Genomic DNA, 18626 nt, shown 5'->3' on the forward strand with positions numbered 1-18626 from the left:
GATTCCTAAGCCCTGAGATATGTGCGGTAATACAATGAATGATAGATTAATGTGGAAATCTGCAAAGAATGTAAGGGTAATGAGTAAGAAAGTGATGCTTAGATGGTTAGGGCATGTAGAGCAAATGAACGAAGAATGGAGTGAAAGAGAAATATTAGGTGCGAATATGAATGCTAGAAGAAGTCTCCAAGTCATGGCAAAATCACATGAACCAGGTAATTTAGTCGGGTCATGTCGAGAGTTAGAATAATAGAAGAAGTATGTGTGAAATCAAAACATCACATTTTTACCAAAATTTTCACTATACTTGTATTTAATCTCTGTCTTACTCTCTTATCCCTCGTTACTTTTATTTATACAGCTCATAGTTGCCTATTTTGTAACCTCTTCACTGGCCTCTTTCTTTTATACTGTCCACTATTTTCATTTTCCTAAACGAGATTAAAAATGAATCTTAAACACGCTTACATATAAACTACGTCTAATATTATCTGGTATGGATGTTTATTATCTGGTATGGAGATTAACAGATTAGGTACATTAAGCTCAAGCTCAAGTTGGTTGGGAAGAAAAAGGACTCGACATTCCGGAAAACCAGCTACTTTTCAAGAACATATCGATCAGAAATGTATACTGGGACTCAAGCAAACACGGGAATTTCAATGTCTTTTGAGGACGAAACTTCGATAAGAATTATCATTATCTGTCTTACAAAGTATTCCAAAAGTTTACCACAAACAAATATGAACTTATAGAAGAACTAAAAATAAACTTTTAGAATAAATGCAGAAGTTTCCGAACATGCATGAATGTGAACGAAGCAAGGAGTGTGTGCCAAGACCGAGTTGTTTGGTGGTACGTATCCTCTTCCTAACCCTGTGGAGAAACGGTTATTTAGTTAGTTATTATTGGAAAGTTAGTGACATCAATGCCTAAGTTGACAACATCACAAAGTAGACCACAAACGAGCAAACATTTGCTCGTTTGTGACATTTGTGACATTTGACCTTGTTTACAGGCCCTCAAACAAAATGAATCTCTGAAAAATAATGTTTACCATTTATTTATTTTTTTAAATGTGGAAAAAAATATTCCAAAGCAAATTTTCGGAAACAGATTTGGAATTTAATAGCTATAACAGAGCATGAATATCATAAAACATCCCCTAACAAATAAAAGGCCTTCACGAGTTCACTAATCTGAAGAGATGAATAATTTTTGAGAAGAATAGGAAAGTTAATACGTACATTTGATCTAGGTACTAGGTATTTTGCGTGTGCAATCATGGCATTCGAACATGGGATAAAAAGGATTTATGATAGAATGGGAAATACATTTCAACTGAAAGGATTCGCGCTTAAAAAAACATCCCGCAGATAAGCCCGAATTGAATGTACGAATTTGTAAAACGAAATTTTGTGAATATTGGGATAACCGTTTAGTTTATTTGATGCTAGTTAAATGTAACTGCGTTTTAACAATTCAGAAAGTTTGACAAAAAATCTTATTTTAATTTTGTTAATGTGGTGACTATTGACTGGGTTACTTAGCAATGGACTGGTCCCTCTTTTAATATACTTAGTGTGATTTTTCTCGTCTTCTTCTATCGTAGATGATCTGTTGTATACTAGTATACTCTACTGATACACGTTACATCGAAGGAAGATACTGGTAAAAAGACAAGAAACAATAGGAAACTTACCCATCTAATCTAGGTCTAATCGTGCTCTTTCATACACGAATGTCTCTTTCATTTTGTGAATTTATTGAAATATTTAAAGAAACATTATGTTTGCCAAACAATGTACATGTTTATATGTTTATAAAACTATTAGCACACACGAAGATGTGAGCTAACTTAAGATTAATAAATAAAAATAAATACATTTAGGCAGAAATTCATTACATTTTATTACATTCATGATTTTATTGGATTTTGTTGGGTTTTCATACATGATGGCTTTTATTTATTTAGAATTATCCTATTTCTTGTTGAAAAGCAATCCCGATGAGTCATAAAAGTCATTTTGGGACGGAAGAATTAACAAAACATAAACAGTAAAAAAAAGACGAAAACGAAAATAGTAGAAGCAATAAATCCACCGTAGAAATGTGCCGCTTTTGAGCTTCTCTCTAACCCCAAAAAGTATCTTAATACGGGGAATAGATAGAAACCAAGGGAAAAAAATAAAATAAAACGTGATAAAATAATTACGGGAAGATTGTGACTACCTAACTTTGTACACTTCTAGCTCCTTAGTCTTGATACATATAATTAAAGTAACTTTTTCATTAAAACCACCGGTTATTCATGTAACAAAAGGATATGTCGCAGAATTTTAGAATTGATCATTTACACGACAAAAGAGATAAAAACAAAAAAAAGGGTTGCCTAATTTGAACCACTGTCGCCTTTGTTGGACTACTAGATTGCTATGATCAGACCAAAGCATTTTAGAAGCACGGTTCGATTAACGCTACTTTTTAAAATTATAATTTTTGTACATATTAAGATTTTCAACAGGACAATAATAAACATTAAAGCGCAATTAAAATTAGAAAAAACACTGATAGGATTTCTATTTTTGAAACCGATAGTTCGTGGTGGAATTCCATTATAACGATACATTGAGACAATTTAAAACTTTTTTTTCATTATTTTATGTTTTGAAAATTACCGGTTTCACTTTATTATAGCCACCACCAGTCTGAAGATGGCTATAATAATCTAAAAATAATATAAAAAGTTAAAAATCATTCAATACGTCATGGTGATACCAGTTAAAATAAAATACTTATTAGTTTAGTGATCGCTTATCGGTTTGAGCGTCAGGTAATAAAAATACACCAACATATTTAGGTAGCTAAACTAAGTACTCTTTTTGGCAGTCACAAGAAAAAATTAAACCAAATAAAGAAACTCAATGAACATCAAAAACCAAGAAACTAAATAAATATTAATTGGCAGGCATCGTAATCCTGTCCGACCTATTTGGTTGGACATATCTAAGATCTTTTTTGGAATAATTATCAGTTCTTGACGTCTTATAGGTAATTAAAAATATTAATTTGGCCCTTTCTTGATGTGTCCATTAAGAAAAGGAAAAAAAATATATTAAAAATGCCGATATCGAATCCTAAAACTACTCCACTACTAAAACTCCACGCAGGAAGCCCTGAAGAAAATATTTCCCCTCATATGTCATCTTTGGGAATATTGTGTGGGTGGTCTTTTAAGGAAAGGAAAGAGATGAAGTTATGGGAAGTAAAACGGCAAGAAGGGTGAGTATGAATCTGGGGGCAGTGTGTAACGTATGAATCCATCCCTCAGAAGATGTCAAAAATCTCCCTCAACCTCGTCAGTCTCTTCCGATCTGGCCTGCATGCAGTTAGTGGACAAACCTATCTTTTGCCAAGACCCGGACAAACCTCACCCTGCAAACCCGGGCTAGGTGGCAAACGTAGCGAACCACCAGTGGTCACATATGGCAGAGGTATTGGTTATCCAATAAATGGTTCCCGGACGGTGGTATCCCTACCCGCCTCCGATATAAACTCTTTTTCAAAAATAATCTGATAATTTACATTATATCTTTGCCAAAGGTACGGTGTTATTACTACTTTAAAAACTTATTAATAAGCTAATGCGTTAAACTCGTTAATGTTAACGTTTCTTATCTAAAATGTCCTCGAATCACGTCACCACTTCAGTTTTCTTTGATCAGAGATCAATCGGAATAAAATATGTAAATCGTTATTACTTATTCACGTTGTCGGAAGACCGGTTTTCCGAAAGGAATCTAATTTTGGAGACGAAATACGACCTTCTACGTTATCTTGTGGATGCTTATTTATTACTTCTTGTTTATTTGCATAAGATCAAAGGATCAATAATCAAGCCTCTGTAATATTTCCAACCAGTTTATGATGATTTTATTCGATCGCTAGGTCCGACAATAATTTCGATTGGTACAACTATAATAGTGGAAGCCAGCAAAATTTGGCCACCATTAGGTGGCCAGTGGCAATGGCTAGCGGTCGGTAGTCAAAGGATGTCAATAGAAAAATATTAATTTGTTTATAAGGGCTGGCACACGGAGACACCACACTATTGTAATATCTTGATAGAGGTGCACCCGGATCAGCTGTTCATGACGTCAGCGGTGGCTGTGGCAGGTGACACAGCTTTCAATATGGGCTGGCACACGGAGACGTCCAACTGTTGTAGTGTATTGATAAAGATGCCTTCGCTTCATCAGCTTATTGGAGTTCTGGCAGTAAGTAGCTCGTCGCACAGCGGGCGGTCCGGTTCAGATGTCCAGGTGGCTGTGAAGGGTAATGCAGCTTTCAGTTGAGAATCAGAGACGGTCAAGTTATAAAATGATTGCGCCTGTTGAGTGTTCTCTCGACCAGTTTTAAATATTCAAAAACACAAATAGTTTTGGGTTTCGGTTAGTGCCTCTGTAGGTATTCCGTGTGATGACGTCAACGTCAGCTTGCAAATAAACGTTGTTGTTTTTCTACGTGCAGTTGTCAATTTAGGTGACAACAATCTTATTTTGGTGGTAAACAACGTCAATTTGTCTCGAATTGTATCGTATCAGTTGTTTTGATGCATTTAATAACTCGAGTTTTCTCAACTTTGTCAATATAATGATTTTGTTCAGGAAAAGTGGTCATAGAATTCGCAGATATTCACCGTAGCCCGACGACCAGCAAGTTTTTATCTATCCTACCATTTTATACAAAATTTTATGTTCGAAATTCGAAATATAGGCAGGCTGGCTGCGAAAGGTCACACACTATTTTTTTAAAAGTCCTGGAGCGATTTTAAACATGGAAAAATTATATGCTTTTTCGGTTCTTTAAAAATTTCGAATTTCATAACATAAAATTTTGGCTCTGAAATTTACAAAAGATACCCGCGAGATAAACGACTGCATCCCCTTTACCCACCCTTAAAGTAAATTTTACGTAGATCTATTTTTGTAATAATTAAAAGTCATATTTTTCCTTACAGTAAATATACAGGGTTTTCCAATAAGAGGTGTTATTTTGATATTCAATCGTAAAAGATCAATGGTTTCGTTGCTTGTGTGGCAAGTAGCGCCGTTTTTTTAAAGTAAACGTTGTCCAGATCAATACCATCCAATTCCGGGCATAAAAAATCATTAATTATCTCTCGATAGCGCAATCCATTCACCGTAACTATTGCTTCAGCCTCATTTTAGAAAAAGTAAGGTCCAATGACTCCGCCGGACCATAAGCCGCACCAAACAGTCACACGTTGAGGATAGAGAGGCTTTTCAACAATAACTCTTGCCAGCCCCAGATGCGACAATTTTGCTTGTTGACGAAGCCACCGAGGTGGAATTGGGCCTCATCACTCAAGATGATTTGCATTTGATTCACTCAAGTGATTTTTAATAATTTTAATGCGTTGTTGAAGCATTTATCGTTCTATTTTTATTAATGGCATAGTTTCTACTTGTCAAATGTTAAAAAATGACAGCTTCAAAAGTAAAATCTACCGAAATAGCGGGCTATTCAAAATAACACCACTTATTGGAAAACCCTGTTTAAATATTGTTTTAGTGTGTTATTTTTAACGTAAGTAATACCTAGGTAAAAATTTATTTAAAGTACTAAAAGAAAAATCACAAAAAAAAATTAGTAGATAAGTGGGGTCTAGTATGTCTGAAACGTAAATATATTGTGAAACAATGCTACCATATCTTCCCACTCTTCCCAAAGAGGTTATAATATATACATAGATAATTATGAATGGCACCAAGAATGAGCTAATCATTTACTCTTTGCTGAAAACCATTAGCGCCCGATAATTAACATATATTTTAGCAAAGCCGGAAATTATTTGAATTACCTTTGTATTCATTCACACTGGAATCGTAATAGTAATCTGTTTGGAATAGTGGGATTGGTGAAATACTACTAGCTGAAAGCTTTACTATCATATAAACTTAAACACATAAATCAATGTTTGTATAATTATCTCTGATTGCTTATCATTACGGAATAAATTTTCATTGCATGAAATAAATAATGTTGACTTTTCGAATACCAAATATATCTACATGTTCGTATGTATGTTAATTATTATTTTCGATGGTATGATAGTTAGATGGTATAATTATATAGTGATTACAGTTAAAATAAATAAGTAGATTTAAATAAATGGCGTAGGATCTTCCAGAATGCGACTTTTACATATTGATCAATAAAATTTAGCCTTCAGGCCAGTTCCCACAGTTCGTTTTTTCAAAGTTAGCGTAGTTTCCCACATTTGCACATTCGACCCTACAATAAAACAATTCTTTGGCCTGGTATTTTTATAAAAATATTGTCTTGTCTGTGTATAATTTATGATTTAAGAATTCGTGACATTTTACTTCAAGCGGCGGCAGCTTTCAAATAGAGCTGTTCGCTCTCTATTTTATGATGACCCTAGTTAAACCATTATGCCTAAAAATATTTTCCAATGCCCTTTCCCACCCCTGTCCGATAGTAATAAAAGCCCCTAATAAAGTTTCATCTCCCTTAAAATAATCTCTTTAAAATATTTGTATTGTTTAAGTCACGTCTGTATTATTTAGGATAGTTAAGTGCATTATCTTTTATGTTAAGAATGTTGTTTGCCAACGAGCGGGTGGAACATCTTTATTTCGGTAAAATGTCCTTCAGAATTTAGTTTAAATACAGATACCTCCCAGAAAAAGGACAGTATTCATATAACTGGTAGGTACAGGCGTACCTACGCAGGAGCTAGTATTGATATAACTGGTAGGTACATGCGTACCTACGTAGTCAGTCGTGAGATAATTACTAGGTTTATGTAAACCTAGGGAAAACTGAAGAATAAAGGAAACTAGACCTTTATTTCTTTCAGTTTAAGTGAGAGCAGAGGAAAATAAGATCTTCTGCAATTGCAGAGGATCTTATTTTATTTTATTTTATTGTGATTTAATAAATTTATATGTCAAGAAGAAGAAGTGTTTTCCTGCATTCCATCTGACGGCGTGTTCTCGTACCACGATAGCAGAAACATGCGTTATACATAGACTGCAGTACTCTGCATAGTTGCAGAGTAGAAGATTTTTATTGTATTTATTTAGAAACACGCGGTACATTTCATTATAAGTGATAATAGTGGAAGATACTCTCAGTATCGCCCTTGTGCAAATAATACTTGGATGATATGTATGGCGCCGTTTTTGTGCAAAATCACTTCAAGGGCGCTGTACAAATATATAATACATGTAAGACCATGTGGCAAGACCACCATTCATAAGTGGAACGTTGCTTGAAATGGCTTTAGCCGTGTTTGGTGACCTAATCAGAAGATCCTGGTATCTGCCATCTCCTTCCCCTCTCCACTACCATCAGCCTCGCAACATACCTCAATTGAGGATGCCATGGTATCACTTGCACTGGACGGTTGAAAGCCGTTGGGCCTCAAAAAAAGTAGCTATATTATATTTTACATGTATTTATTTTTATTTTATTTATACATGATTTAGAGAGTACATGTAGAGAGTATTGTGATATTTCACCCTCCATGTTAGGGATGACCCTGTGTTATGGCGGGTGAATTTTACAGATTGCGGACATAGAATCTATACATTACTATAATATGGAAAAGAAAAATGATATATTATTACGTATGTTTATTCAATATCCTAGTAATTTCGTCTGGTATGAGAATAGTTTTTCATCTCATGCTGCGTATATATACGCGAACCGAATTTGAGCCCCGAATTATGGGAAATTATATAATATTATGTTCAAAATTCGATACTCACATAGACATATGAATATTAGTAGACCTGCCCTAAGTGATTTAAATCGTATTATCCCCACTCCCCATACCTGTTCCATTGGAGCCGGCTGTGCTGGAGTATGGCCTCAAGTGAAATTTGAAAACGTGACGTCATCATTCTTGTGCGAACTATGGTCGAGGCATCATCGGTTCATTTTACGAAATAACACGGCAAAATGTTGACTTGTACTATGAAAACTTGTAAAAATAGATGTGAAAAAGAGAATAAACCCAATTGTCGTATTACATTCCATATATAAGCATTATTTTACTTTATTTTAAGCATATTCACATCGTATAATATAGATCAGTTTTAGAAACATATACTATCACATCGAGAAACGTCTGGACGCGAAACACAAAGCTGGTTGGTTGCTGGGAAGTAAATTATGAACATTTATAAAAGTGTCTTAACTAAATACTTAAACGAAATATTCGACTCTGAAAATATAACCGAATTTTTTTGCCGAATTTGGACTTCGCAAATTTGTTCATAACGTGGCGAGTAATTTGCGCTCCCATGTAAAAATTTCTATTCATTTAAAAGCAGATTTTACTTTTAAGAAGTAAATGGTGATATTATAATGCGAGATGCCTATTTACTGTCAGATTGATTTATTGACGAATCACAGTTAGTCTTACGCCCTTCGTTCTTCAACAGTTGATTTTACCCCTCGCCATTATCTTCTCGTCTATTAATTCCTATATCTGTGGATGCTCACCTCGCGTTTCGGTTAGCAAATCTATCCATACATTTTACTAGACAGTATGTGGAGAGACGAAGAGAAACCGTGAAATTAAGAATGTTTAGATTTTCACGAATTGTCATTAAAACGATGCTATACGTAGTAATGCAAAATCATGTGTTTTTGGTTTGAAAATTTGGTCGCCTAGAAATATTTCAGATGCTTTAATTAAATACTGCCTTTCTTGGCCTTTAAAATAATTGAGTATTTTTTAGATAAGTCTTTTTATAAGCCCAGAAAAAAATAATGTAAAGGCCTATGAAAACTGCTTTAAAGTTCTAAATCTCCTACTTACGAACCCATTTTCGATTATGATTTTATTGTATAATGTGGAAAATTAAGTTATTTATAAAATGATCGAAAAAAATTAAATACTTATGCCTGAACATCCACAAAATAAAATAAAAGGCACTTTTTGGCCATGTTTTTTTCTTACATAAATCAAAATAGGCGGATGGTGTTAAGCGGGAATTTGAACCTTATCCTTATCTTCTTAAAACCCAAACTAGCTATACATCATTTTTTATATTATAGTAATGTTTCGATTATATGTCCGCAAATTGTAAAATTTACCCGCCATAACGCAGGGTCATCCCCTAGCATGGAGGGTGAAATGTCACAAAAAACCACATGTACTCTCTAAATCATGTATCAAATAAACAAAAACAAACAAATAAATCATGTATAAATAAATAAATATAGAACACTTTAGATGTTTAGATGATACGGGTTTTTCTGAACATGGAAATTATTTAATCTCTTCAGATCATAGCTTTAATAAAATCACAGGAACTAGTATTTTAAATAAAAATGGAAAAAAAATTGAAGCAATATACATTAGAAAGTATTTAAATAGAAATATGGCTGAGTACTTACTTAAGAGGAAGCTGCAAGCCAAAAATGTGTATATTCTTGGTATATCTTATATTGTAGGTAATTGGTTTTTATTTATTTTGTAAATAATTTTATAAGAAAACAACAAAAGTTTATCAAGTTAAACTGTCACAGATAATCTTAGCTATAATACTGTATTTTTAAAGTTGTTTCCTTTATGCTTTCATACATTTCTATTGAAAAAAAAAAACTTTAGTAGTTTACATTTTTGTGTGTATTTTTTTTTATTTGTATTCTACTCAAGCGAAACGATAGGAAAACCACCAATTTATCTAAAGCATATTTTTTGGTATTCATACACCAATTCGTTATAAAGATTAATCAAAATAGTGATTTGGCAGTAAGCTTAAGCTTAATAATGCAAAATCATGTGTTTTTGGTTTGAAAATTTGGTCGCCTAGAAATGTTTCAGACGCTTTAATTAAATACTGCGAGTAGAATACATCTTTGCCTTTAAAATAATAGAGAATTTTTTAGATAAATCTTTTTATAAGCCCAGAAAAAAAAAATTGTAAAGGCCTATGAAAACTGCTTTAAAGTTCAAAATCTCCTACTTACGAACCTATTTTCGGTTATGATTTTATTGTATAGTGTGGCAAATTAAGTTATTTATAAAATGATCGAAAAAAAAAAATATTTGTGCCTGAACATCCACAAAATAAAATAAAAGGCACTTTTTGGCCATGTTTTTTTCTTCAATAAATCTAAACACGCGGATGGTGTAAGGCGGAAATTTAAACCTTATCGCCATCTTTGTAAGGGTTTTTATTGATAGCGGCTTAATTTATAATACTATACGACGTAGTGCATCGCCTTAACCATATTATTAATAAGCGTAGGTAGCTAATAAGTATTAAATTGATTTATATCTTGCAACAAAAATTAACAAGACATGTTAATTAATCAGGGTGATTCTTTAAAAGAGTTTAAATAAAGAACAAATGTGTTGCTTGAAATGGCTGCATGCCACATTCTTCTTCTTCTTCTTCTTCAATGGCGCTACAGCCCATTTCGAGCCTTGGCCTCCTTTAACATGAGCCTCCACCGCCCTCTGTCCTCGGCCGTCGTCTTCCAATCTGCAACATGGAGTAGTCCTCTGGCATCTTTCCTGACATCGTCCTCCCATCTCAGCCTAGGTCTGCCCGCCTTTCGTTTGCCTCCCGGGTGTCCTGTTAGAACCTTCTTTGGTACACGTGTGCTTGGCATTCGGTGCACATGTCCGGCCCATCTTAGTCTTTGGAGCCGTAAATGAGTAGAGAGTCTGGGAGCTTGGTAGATGTCATATAGCTCCTTATTGTGGCGGATTCTCCATGCCTCTCCCTCTCGCACCGCTCCTAAGATTCTTTGAAGTACCTTTCTTTCGAAGGTGTCCAGCCGTTCCGCAGACCTTGCTGTCAGTGTTCCCGCCTCACATCCATAGGCCAAGACCGTTCTAATAATTGTTTTATACAGAGTTATTTTGGTTTTCCTATGGACGTTTCGGGATTTGAACACTGGCAGCAACGCGAAGTAAGTGTTGTTAGCGGCTGTGATGCGCTTTCTTACTTCTACTGGGTCTTCGTTGTCCTGCGTTATGATGGAGCCCAGGTAGGCAAACTCTTCGACCACTTCAAAGTTATAGGAGTTTTTAAAATTCACTTTATCTTTTATTCTGCGGTGTGGGGTTCTGGTTTGCATCATGATTTTAGTTTTGTTCTCATTGATTTGCAAGCCCACCTCTCTTGCTGCAGTCTCCAAAGGGTCAAACACCTCTCTTACAGCCTGTAAGGATCTTCCAACAATGTTAAGGTCGTCTGCATATCCAACTATTTGATTGCATGCCACATTATCAAAGCAAAATTTAAGAACGGATACAGATTTAATCAGATCTAAAGAGTAAGCGAGCTACCAATCTTACTGTCCCTTTCCCCATCTTTATCTCTACCCCCAACAATTCCTTCACCCTGTAAACATTTCAAAATTATCGAAATTTAAATAGTTTCGAGCTGTTGGGATTGACATGAGATATCACGTATATAAAAATCATTGCGCTAGTGAAAATGGTTTTCTTAATATTTTTTGAATATTCCAATGACAAATTGCTTTGTCGCCCCATAATTAAATACCACATAGATTGAAATTTCTTGGAGAAGTATCGTACAAATATTGAACTAATCTCGCTAAGCAATTCCTTTGGCATGTTCCTGACAGGAAAATAAATAATCGACCTCATTCCTAAATAGTTGGAATTTTCTTGATTAAATGTTCGAGTTTTCAAAGAAATCAGTTAAACTAACCTCACTTTTTAAAAGTTATCACAACCAATTCCCATTTTTTTAATTTTTTAATTACTGGGACGGTTATGGGTAATTTCGGGTTTGTTTTAATTAAACTTACTAACGAACGTTGGAAGGGTGTCGTGTAGACGGAACCAATATAATGAGAAAAACACACGCACCGTTAAAATGTTCGAAAGACTTAGGACGGGTTGTTTCGGTTCTGTTTTTATATCATTGTAGGTTAGTTGCTTGATAAAACTGAAATAAAAACAGAACATGAAAAAATCTTTCACAGAACTTGAAAATGAACGTTGAAATTTTGTTGAATTGTTCAGATTCTCCGAAACAACCCGTCCTTACAGTTTAATTGTCTGATAATTATTATCGTACTAAAAGTACCTACAATAAAAATAATTGATTTAAAAAACGATCTAAAACTGCGCATGCCGAAACGGTTCCAACTAGCTACAACGTCATTATGATATAGGAAACGCAAATGTCCAGTAATACGACTGTCGCCAACGAATTCACGAATAAAAACGAACATGTCGTTTGGATCATTTTTATAACCACCACTGTCATTCCACCCATACGTCTCGGCGCGGCGGGGCCAACCTGAAAATATGCAGCGAAATCAAATATTTGGGGCATGTTATCACCGATGACCTAAATGATAAAAAAGACATAGAACGTCAAAGAAGAGTACTGAGTGTGCGAGCTAGCATGCTTGCCAGAAGATTCAACAAATGCAGTCCTCCGGTGAAGAAGCAACTTTTCCAAACATATTGTATGAGCTTCTACACTAGTGAGCTATGGACGACATACACACAAGGCGTCATGAACACACTCCGAGTACAGTACAACCACGCATACAGAACCCTATTTGGCCTCCCCTGGCGATGCAGCGCCGCACAAATGTTCACCGAAGGAAGGGTGCATGGGTTTACTGCTTTAATGCGCCATAGAATAGCCGGGACGAGTCAGCGCTACCAGAGATTGGACAACACTCTTGTCCAGGCCGTTGCCCAGTGGGAGGGAGCGCCTCTACACCAGAGGCGCTCCGCAGAGAATTTCACTCAAGCCACCATAAAGTCCTAATGTGCTCATCAATGTATTCATTTTTTATTATTTTTATTTATATTTATTTCTTTATTGATTTTCTTTTTATGTATTAACTTAAATGTAAACTTTAATGGTAGGCAGAGCATTGCACACACCGTTCTGTCCAGCTGAAATAAATATTATTATTATTATTATAATTTTTATTTATCGTAATTTTTATCATGACTGTTTTCAAGATTAACAAAAATAAAAAATTAAAATACCCTTTTATGTCTCCAGAGCTAATGTTAATAGATATTATGTTTGGCCACATTTTACCATAGCCCTAAGAAGATGAAACATCTGCCATGTTTACAAAAAAAATCGTTTATGGCAGTTGAAATTACACTCGTATTTATTATTAAATAGTGGCCATCATTCTGTAAAGCCCTAAGTCCACGCGTTGGCGAAGTGGCGCCAACTCGCTAACGTGTAAACATTGTCGCCAACGTTGGGAGTCAACGTTCGGGCCAACGTTGGCCGATTAAAATAGGTCATGTCATTTAGGCGGCATACCGAAAATGGAACATTATGAAACGTTATATAAAATGAATTAGTGAATAAAAAAACAATAAAAATACCCTCTTCTGCGTTGGCCATTTGACCTACTTTTTATGTGAATACCGGACTAGAGTCCCAACTGCTCCCAACCGTCTGGAGCCAGTGAGACTATGACATCCCTAATTGGGGTATATTGTTAGACTGAAAGTAGTGGAGAAGAGAAGAGTAAGGAGGTGGGAGTACCTGGCTAGATATAGTCACTAAACACAGCTAAAGCTATTACAAACAACATTATAATTCTGAATGGTGGTCTTGGATTGTGAAATATCACTATTACGGATTGCTAGTCGAGAGTCTTACCCATCGACCACAGTGGCCGTCAAATCTAGATGGATGTGGAAATTATCGCAGCCGCATCAATTTATCTGTACAGCACGTTAATTCTAAATGTGAATAATTATTCACGCCATAATCAACATAACCGCCTCCGCTGCACGCGTATTATGAACTGAGGACCGCGCCAACATGTGAACACTTCCTATCCTTCCGATCCTTCGATGTTCGCATGAAAACCGACAATAGTCGTATGTTGGGCCAGCGCGTTGGCACAACGCATTAGGCGAACGTGTATACGCGCTATAACAAGTATCGACACCAACTACATACAATCAGATTATTTGTAAGTTGTTTCACAACAAATTTTTAAGGACTGTGAATGTTCTATTCAAATTCTATTAGTATTTCAGTTCTTTGAAGCAACTAACCAATATTGATATGATAACAGAAGTTCAATAGGAATATCACAGAACTTGGAAATTTACTTTGAAATTTGATGAATTGTTCGAATTCTCTGAAACAACCCGTTTTCATTATTTCTATTTGCTTTATCAGAATAACTAGTCATTAATTATAATTAATGTGTAACAAAATATAGTTTAACGATTGTGAAGTGTTTATTTTTAGTAAGGCTGTTAGAGTTTGGTGGAATAAAATTTCTTGTTCAAATAATTTAAATACATAAAGAGGTGGAATCTAAAACCCAAACATGACGACGATAAAGTAACAGTAATCATAATGCTAGACACAAAGTTTGTCATTATTTTCCAATCGATTTAAATGAATTATTCAAGAATCGGACGAAATAACCACATGCATGCGAGTTTATGCTTTATTATGTAACTAGATCATATAGACAAAAATGGGCTTTAGTACCGACCATCTAGAGCAAAGGACGGGGTGAAGACAACTCCACATAACAACCCATATCATTTCACACCTGTAGGCACGATAATTACTCTTCTGTTTCATTCCAGAAATTCACATATTTCTGGAGAGTTTGCATGAAATCTGAAGACGTATCCTCCCGAACCTGAAGGGTACTTGCCTTATCTTGCACCTCTCATCTCTTACCACCCGGAAGTGTGGGGTGTAGTATTTAACAACTTAAGTGTTTAAAATCCTTCAGGGCCGATGAAAAATCAAAAAAACGTAAATTGATATTATGTCCAGATTTATTATTACCATGGATTTAAAATGTTATGTCAACTGTAAATGTTAAAATATTTTTCAATTGGCGACTACTAACGATTAGAAGAAACAGATTAATCGTCAGACAAAAGTCCATTCCCTAGTAAAGGAAGTAATTTTTTACTAAGAACTTCCGTCGTTAACGAATTCAGTAAAAATATTAATTTGGATGAATTTATCGACTGTCAGCTGTCGCAAATCATAAAGTTTTAAAACATGAAAAGTGAAGTGGACTGAGTTATTGATATTCTCGACAATCCTATAATAAAGTCACTATCCGCGTCTGTCTGTTTGTATGCCTATATCTTCTAAACTACGCAAAGGATTTTTATTAAATTTTCATTATATTTAGAAAATTTCTTTCGAAAGGTTTAAATATATAATACATACATATTATATTTATATAAAGTAGAGAAAAGTCGAGTAACGCCGAGTACACGTCAACTAGTTCTTTTATAAGTAAATAATTACTCAGTACGGATTGTGTAGGGTATGACATCTTTTGAACAAACATCTTAAAAACTGGAAATATGTGCCATTTTAATGAAATTTAGCTGACTAACAAGGCGACGATTTCCGACTTTCGGTAAGAGAGGCCACGATGTAACGTTTTTATTTTTTATTTATTTATTGAAGGAGAAAACACAGATACAGACAGTAATTAAAAGATAATTTTGTAAAACAATAACTTGAGAATTCACCTGCATCCTAACTATTTCTCACAGGTTGACTGGTAGATAACAATTTTAAATATTTGTTTACATGTAAATAAGGAAAAAGTATAAGAAAAAATTATTTTTTTATAGATAATGCTCAGTGTCAAATAAAAGTGTACAAATATTTTATACACGTTTAGAGATAAATCATAAAAAGTACTTAAAGAGTATAGTGAATGAAGTAAGTACACATTTTCTTTTTTTTTGTAGGAAAACAGACTTCAATTTCCTACCAAAAGTACTATATGTATCAAAAAATATGCCGGAATCCTTCAGGTTTTGGTTTTTATTATACAATTCGCACATTCTTCTGATTGGATCCCTGACACCAGCATTTGTGCGCGTCCGGCTAATATGGAATAAGTTGTTTAGCCTCGTTGTTCTGGGTGGTATTTTAAAGTTTATTAGATTGAGTAAGCCAGGACAGTCGATAAAGTTGTTACAGATTTTGTACAAGGTCATTAGGTCAAGGTAAGTTCGCCGGTTAGTAAGAGTGGAGACGTTATATTTCGAGAGCATATTTGTGTATCCCCGTTTAGGTGCGCTCATTCTGTGGTTGAGGTAACGCAGAAATTTCTTCTGGAAACTTTCAATATTTTCTTTATAGATATCGTAAAGTGGAGTCCATATGGAGGTGCAGTATTCAAGTTGAGAACGGACCAGCGTATAGTAAAGCAGAAGGTAGGTTTCAGGTTTTCGAAATACGCGGCTGTTTCTGACAGTGGCGGCTCGTGACTTTTGGGTGTACTAGAGTGCTAATATTATAAAAAATGGCATTTCTGATGTTGTTATAGCTGAAAACGATTTTTTTTTCAAAAAACGCATTTTTGTATGAAGATTTTCAGGAAATTTCAGTATAGCCGTGTGGCGCACGGAATTCCTGAAAATCTTCATACAAAAAATCAATTTAAAAAAAAATTAAAAATCGTTTTCAGCTACAACAACATCAATTAAGCCATTTTTTGTAATATTAGCACTCTAGTAACCCAAAAGTCACGAGCCGCCACTGGTTTCTGATAACAAAGCCTAGCATGCAGAGAGCTTTATTCACAATTATTTTAATATATATTATGCCTTTCCAAATAGAGAAATTTTGAGCAACGCCGGGTACACGCCAGTTAGTTTATTATAAATATTTCTCCAAGAAAATTATTATTTTAGAAATATCAGTAATTTGAAAGTATGAAATAAGATACGGATTAATTTTAAGTAGCATCGATCCAGAGCCGCTGGGTACTTTCAGCTCGGGGATTGTCGTAAGGTAGCAATAATTGGGGTTCGTGAGGGAGTAGATGAAATGCTTGGCTATTCATAGCCTTTTTCAAAAATAATAGTTATACCCATTTAAAGCAACATTTCTATTCTGATAACCGTCTGGTCTCTCGCCAAGGGTATTATAGTTGGATCGTTTGCGACTGGAATGAGCTGCACCTTCTTTTTTAAGTCTCTTGACACGGTTCCAAAAAATCACGGTAAAAAAAATGAACCACAAATCTCACAACTTTAGCGGAAATCTATGTAGCAAAAAAATAAACCACGAAACCTTTTCCACATTTTTACAAGTTCACGTTACTTTATTTACTCTAAAACTTTTTTCTGAAACACCACACCAGTCTGTGTTTTAATTTTTGTTACATCGTTGGGTAATATCATCTTATTTTATCAGTAACTAATCTGCTGATATTAATAATCTGAATTACTAACCAATTTTTTCTAGCAAAAAAATTCTTAGCTTCTTTACCCCCATCCCCGAAACAGAAGGGGTAATACATTTCCACCGTAAGAGATTTTTGTGCGATATCTAAGTTGTTTTTACATTACGTAATTTAGATTATTATTATAAAATCTTTTCGGTAAACGATTTCCAATAAAAAAATTTATTCTGTTACTATTTTTTAAGACATTAAGTAATAAGGACATGGTCGAGGGGTAAGGCTGCCGACTAGCAAGCTGTATATCTCGGGCACAAATCCGGGTGCAAGTAAATTATATTTGGTTAATTTGTGTTATTTCACATATTAATCATTAAAAAAATAGTATACCTATAGTATTATTGCTGCATGTTCTAGAGTGGAAGATACTCTCAGTATCGCCCTGGTGTAAAACCATCATTCAGAATTGAAACGTTGCTTTAAATGGCTTTGGCTGTGTTTGGTGACCAGATCTGAATAGCCAGATACTTCCCCACCTTTCTCTTCCCCATCTTCTTCCCTTCACCATTACAATAAATCACAATGGAGGATGCCATAGTCTCACTGGCTCCAGACAGTTGGGAAATTTCATTATTTGTACCAACACAAATTTGTACCAAATTTGTGTTGGTACAAATTTGAATGAAAGACTTTGAACACTGGCACGAAATATATAATTCTGACTGATTTGAAAATGGCCACAAATAACGGTTAAAGAAGCATTTGTCGATGAAATGTTTTCATTTTGAAGGGTTTCAAAGCTCGTTCGAGGAATTAAAAGCATTAATGTTTTCATCGATAATTACGTAATCAACCTTGTTGTTGTATAAAAGCCTGCTCGAAGATTTAAAACTAAATTTAAATAACATATTTTCACTTAAGGAATACTGCAGGATTTTAATCTTTATTTCTGATTTCTAGGAAAATTTTGAGCACTATCAATTTATTTAATTATTTTAGCCGCATCCCCTAAGGTACCACGGATTATTTTTATCACAAAACTTAAGGAAATTTATATAGAAAACGGTTGAGGTTTATACCGTGTTTAAAGGAAAAGCTTATCGGGTATCAACAAAGTAAGACGGATTTTATTTTAATTGGAGGATAAAAAATCCTTTCAAACAAAAAAATAGATCACAACTTTCGGAAAGGGATCAAGAAATCTAGTTAGAATCCAGTGGTCTAGTAGTAAACAACAATTGATCGGTATCACATCCTCATACATAAGCTCACATTTCACCACAACCTTAAATAACACATCTGCCCTGATGATGGACACTGCAATACTGTCCGAAACGTTGGCTAAAGAAGGAGTTAGCGCAACACGGCATAACACCCCAAAAACAAATGACAAA

This window comes from Hesperophylax consimilis, chromosome 18, assembly GCF_061612785.1.
Source record: "Hesperophylax consimilis isolate HC1 chromosome 18, BYU_Hcon_1.0, whole genome shotgun sequence".
NCBI classification, from domain to species: domain Eukaryota; kingdom Metazoa; phylum Arthropoda; class Insecta; order Trichoptera; family Limnephilidae; genus Hesperophylax; species Hesperophylax consimilis.